Source organism: Monodon monoceros, unplaced genomic scaffold (assembly GCF_005190385.1).
Source record: "Monodon monoceros isolate NGI ecotype Baffin Bay Population unplaced genomic scaffold, NGI_Narwhal_1 Super_Scaffold_18, whole genome shotgun sequence".
Lineage (NCBI taxonomy): Eukaryota > Metazoa > Chordata > Mammalia > Artiodactyla > Monodontidae > Monodon > Monodon monoceros.
Genome location: NW_021703774.1, coordinates 161398278 through 161404277, shown reverse-complemented (window position 1 = coordinate 161404277; position 6000 = coordinate 161398278).

Here is a 6000-nt window from a genome sequence, read left to right as displayed (position 1 = left end):
TCCCTCCCACCCTCCCCATCCACCCCTCTAGGTGGTCCCAGAGCACCGAGCTTATCTCCCTGGGCTATGCGGCTGCTTCCCACTAGCTATCTGTATTACATTTGTTAGTATATATAAGTCCATCAGGCGTCAACTTATATTTTCCAAAAGGTGTTGATCTTATTGTCTTAAGAGTTAAAGGTAACGCTTTAGGCCGAGGTAATCCTGTGGTCTCAGTTAATTTCGTCAATTTTAATTTTAGAATACTATTGGTGCATTCAACCTTTCCTGAAGATTGAGGATGACAGGGACAGTGGTAGTGCCGTTACGTTTGAATAACCTTGTCTAGTTGTTTTATAACTTGTCCAGTGAAGTGAATCTCTCTATCACTTGAAATTAAGTTTGGGGACTTCCCTGGTGGTGCAGTGGTTAAAAAGCTGCCTGCCAATGCAGGGGACAGGGGTTCCAGCCCTGGCCCGGGAAGATCCCATACTGCAGAGCAACTAAGCCCGGGAGCCACAACTACTGAGCCTGTGCTCTAGAGCCCGCGTGCCACAACTACTGAAGCCTGCACGCCGAGAGCCCATGCTCCACAAGTGAAGCCCACGCACTGCAACGAACAGTAGCCCACTCACTGCAACTAGAGAAAGCCTGCACACAGCAACGAAGACCCAATGCAGCGAAAAATAAATAAAATTTTAAAAATAAATTAAGTTTGGGATTCCCTGAAGGGGAAAAACATTTTCTAATAATTTCTTTGCTACAGTGGTGGCATCAGCTTTCCAACATGGAAAAGCTTCTACCCATCTAGAAAACAGACATACTAGTATTAAGTACATACTGATGGCCCATAGAAGGAGGCAAATGAATGAAGTGCAAATGTAAACGTTCAAATGGTCCAGATGGTGAGGGAGCAGTTCTGGAGCCACTATAATGGACTTACCCAGGTTATGTGATTGGCAGGTTAGACATTAATTAGAGATGTTTCACACCATCTTAAAACAGTTACCCCACCAATACTTTTTCATAATTTGAATCATTTTGTCAATTCCATGGTGAATAGTCATAGAGCGCTCGCAAAAGTGGCAACTTGAGGGATTCAGGAAACACCAGGTGGCTACTCAGGGCCTCCGAGTCTTCTTTTTATATCAAATTTTCATCCTACTTGGTGCCACTTTTGTTTTCTAATATAGATACACTTGCTTGTCTGTTGAGTAAGTTATCATAAGTGATTGATGTGCATCAATTTTATGGAGTTAATTTGTTACAGAGTTTTGGTACATTTTGAATCTCTTGAGTTGCAACCTTAGCATAAAAGTCAGCTATAACATTTCCTTGATATTCACGGTCTGATCTGTATAAGCTTCAACTTTTCTGACAGCAACTTGTGAAGGCTGTAATAGTGCAGAGGGGCTCAGCACTCTGAGGTCCATTTTTTACAGGCATGCCATTTGATGTTAGGAATTCCCTCTGTTTCTATAGTATACCAAAATCATGGACTACTCCAAAAGCATACTCTCTATTGGTCATACCTATTTATAGTTTTATCTTTGGCTAACTCACAGGCTTGAGTCAGGCCAACTAACTCTGCAGGTTGTGCTGAATTAAATTGGGTAAGAACTTTCCTTTCTAATCATTCATTTGGGGCAGTAACAACATAAGAGCCTGATACTTTCCTGCAGAATTTTTGGCATAGGAGCCACCAACATAGAGTATTAATTCTGGATTGGTTAGTGGGGTTTCCTGTAAATCTAATCTAGGAGTCAAATTTTGAGGAACCAATTCAACACAGTTATACGTCTCTCCTTTGTTGGGTAAAGGCAGGAGGGTAGCAGGGTTTAAAGAGTTATAGCAAAGAATGCATAGGTTTGAAGAACACAGGAAGGAGCAGAATCTCCTAAGATATTAGTCTCCTGACTGAGAAATGCTGTGAATGCTCAGTATTTAGTAAACTTTCTACAGCATGAGGAACCTGTAGGTATGAATCATTTCCTTGAAAAAGTTCCGAGGAGGACTCTACAATTTTTTGTTGCTGCAGCTACTGCTTTTAAACAATTTGGATATGCCCTGACTGCTGGGTCCAACTGCAGGCTGTAATAGGCTATAGGTCTATTTTTTCCTCCATGTTCTTGAGTGAGGACTCCTAAAGCCAGATTGTTCCATTCATGGATGAACAATACAAAGGGTCTAGTACATTTGGGGGGCAATAATGTGGGAGGATTTTGTAAAGCCCATTTGAGTTCAGTAAAGGTTTCCTTATGTTTTATTTCCCAAGGAAGAGATTCCTGAGTGCAATTTTTAGTTCATAGAGTGGGGAAGCCAATAAAGAAAACTACGAGACTCAGGACCTACAATATCCTGCAAGTCCGAGGAATCCTTACAGGTTTAGGATAATTTTGAATGGTATTTATTTACTTTATTAATATTTACTTATTTATTGATTTGGTTGTGCCGGGTCTTAGTTACAGCAGGTGGGCTCCTTAGTTGTGGCATGCGACCTTTTAGTTGTGGCATGCAAACTCTTAGTTGTGGCATGCATGTGGGATCTAGCTCCCTGAGCAGGGATCAAACCTGGGTGCCCTGTACTGGGACTGCAGAGTCTTAACCACTGTGCCACCAGGGAAGTCCCGAATGGTATTTATTCTTTCTAAAGACAGAAAGATTCCTTTTGCAGAGAAGTCATGACCTAGATAATGAACCATCTCTTGTGGTAACTGAAGCTTATCTTGAGGCCTTACAGCCTTTATAAGCCAATCGTTGTAACAGATATGTTGAATCGATACCTACATATTAAATCATCTACATATTAAATCAAGGTAGAATTTCTGAGAAATTGCAGCAGAGTGTTTAAACCCTCATGTTAAATTTGTGAAGAGTGTGGGGGAGCCTCAGTAAATCCCTGATGCATTACTGTCCAATACAACTTGATTTCTCCAAGTAAAAGCAAATAAATATTGACTTACTTTGTCCACAGGGATGCTGAAGAAAGCAGAGCATAAGATCACAACTGTAAAGCATTTGGATTCAGTTGGTATATTTGCCAACAAAGTACTTGGCTTTGGTACCCCTGGGAATGTCAGTATCACAGACTTATGGCTCTAAGGTCTTATACAAATCTCCATCCCCATCTACAGGGCTTCTTTAAAGGCAAGATAGGAGCACTGAAAGAATTGATACAGGGGATAATTACCCTCTGACTTAATAAATCTTCTATTATAGGGGTGACCCCTTATAGGGCTTCAGGCTTTAAGGGGTACTGAGGTGAGTTAGGAAGCAATTTAGAAGGATCATTCTGAATTTTAATACTTTTTATCCCTGATAAAAAGTATCAGGGATTTCAGAGAGATCTATAACATCTATACTTTTATGGAATTTAGTAGTCTCCTCTGGACAATCAATTTGGGCTTGGAGAACACATAATGCTTCAGTGTCTGATGAGTCTGGAAAGTCTAAGGTTATTTCTCCTGAGGAAAATTTTATTTGGCCTTGTAATTTAGAAAGCAGATCTTTTTCTCCCCCCAAAACAACCAACTTTTTATTGAAGTATAATTGACTTACAATGTTGTGTTAGTTTAATGTGTACAGCAAAGTTATATATGTATAACTTTTTCAGGTTCTTTTCCATTATAGGTTATTTATTACAAGATATTGAATGCAGTTCCCTGTGCCATATAGTAGGTGCTTGTTGTTTATCTATTTATATATAGTAGTGTGTGTCTATTAATTTATTCCTCCCCTCTCCCTTCCCCCTTTGGTAACCATAAGTTTGTTTTCTGTCTGTGAGTCTATTTCTGTTTTGTAAATAAGTTCATTTGTATCATTTTTATAAAAAATATTTATTTATTTATTTGGTTGCACCAGGTCTTAGTTGCAGCTCACAGGCGCCTTAGTTGCAGCACAAGGGCTCTTAGTTGTGGCACACCTGTGGGATCTAGTTCCCTGACCAGGGATCGAACCCAGGCCCCCTGCATTGGGAGCACAGAGTCTTATCCACTGCGCCACCAGGGAAGTCCCTGTATCATTTTTTAAGATTCTGCATATAAGTGATATCATACTATATTTGTCTTTCTTTGTCTGACTTACTTCACTTAGTATGATAATCTCTAGGTCCATCCATGTCGCTGCAAATGGCATAATTTCATTCTTTGTTATGGCTGAGTAATATTCCATTGGTGTGTGTGTGTGTGTGTGTGTGTGTGTGTGTGTGTGTATGTGTATACATACCACATCTTCTTTATCCATTCATCTGTTGATGACATTTAGGTTGCTTCCATTTTCTCGGCTATTATAAATAGTAAATAGCTATAGAAAGCAGGTCTTTACCTAGGAAATTCACAGGGGTAGTAATGCATAATAGAAAAGTATGACTTTCAGAGAAAGAGCCAACAGTTATGGGTTCCAATAAAGGAACTCTTTGAACTTGACTGGAAACTCCCACTACTAAGATATTTTTATTACTCTGAGGAGGTTCTTCATGTATCACGGTGGTTTTAAAGTAAATAGAGTTGGGGGGATGGGGGGAAGGGAGTTCCCTGGTGGTTAGGATTCGGGGCCTTCGCTGCCATGGCTCAGGTTCAACCCCTGGTGAGGAACTGAGATCCCACCAGCCTCATGGCACAGCCACAAAAAAAAAAAAGAAAGAAAAAGTAGAGTTGCTCTGGTATCTATCAACATGGTAGAAATTTCTCCATTTAAGTTTAGTTTAATTTTCATTCTTGAGTTAAAGGAATTATTGAAAGTAGCTTACTGGGCAATTTCTTGGAGCCTTATCATTGTTGACAGTCATCACAAGAATCTGGGAGTTGAGAGCTCTCTCTTGTAGGGCAACTGGATTGCTAAAAGTGGCATGTTTTTGGACTTCCCTGGCAGTCCAGTGGTTAACACTCTGCACTTCCAATGCAAGGGGCGCAGGTTCGATCCCTGGTAGGGGAACTAGGATTCCATACGCTGTGTGGTGCAGCCAAAAAAGAAAAAAAAAAGTGGGCTGGGCTTCCCTGGTGGCGCAGTGGTTGAGAGTCCGCCTGCCGATGCAGGGGACACGGGTTCGTGCCCCGGTCCAGGAAGATCCCACATGCCGTGGGGCAGCTAGGCCTGTGAGCCATGGCTGCTGAGCCTGCGCGTCCGGAGCCTGTGCTCTGAAACAGGAGAGGCCACAACAGTGAGAGGCCCGCGTACCGCAAAAAAAAAAAAAAAAAAAAAAAAACTGCTCAGAGCTGGTAAACTAATGTTGTCATTAATAGACATTTTAAAGTTTCCATTAAGAACTGCCTGCACTAGATTCCTCCACCCTGAGCTATTTAAAGCGACAATTAATCTTTAATCTCGAGGGGTATGAATGATGTCCATTTAAAAATAGGCTATGGATTGTGATTGTATAGTTTTGTCTGCTAATCAGATAATACCGCCCCCACAGGCCTCTGGTGGTGCAATGGTTGAGAATCCACCTACCAGTGCAGGGGACACGGGTTCGAGCCCTGGTCCGCGAAGATCCCACATGCCATGGAGCAGCCATGGAGCAACTAAGCCCATGTGTCACAACTACTGAGCCTGCGCTCTAAAGCCCACGAGCCACAACTACTGAAGCCCGCGCACCTAGAGCCCATGCTCCGCAACAAAAGAAGCCACCGCAGTGAGAAGTCCGTGCACCCCAACGAAGAGTAGCTCCCGCTCGACGCAACTAGAGAAAGCCCATGCACAGCAACGAGGACGCAACACAGCCAGAAACAATAAATAAATAAAATAAAATAATAAAATAAATTTATTTTTTAAAAAAGATAATACCGCCCCCAACCCAAAGCTACAGAGATTTCATACATCAAAAGAAATCAAAGAAATTAAATGACACAACCACCTTGGTTCCCTAGCCTACTCATATACTGTCGCCCTACATGTAAAAAGAGGAAACTGTGCGCCTCTCTTAAGCACAAATAACCCACCCACCTTTTTTACTTACAGGAAACGGGGTTCTGCTCTGCGACCTCTTCCTGGATCTCTCCCTCCAAGTGCTGTGTTCTTTCGGGT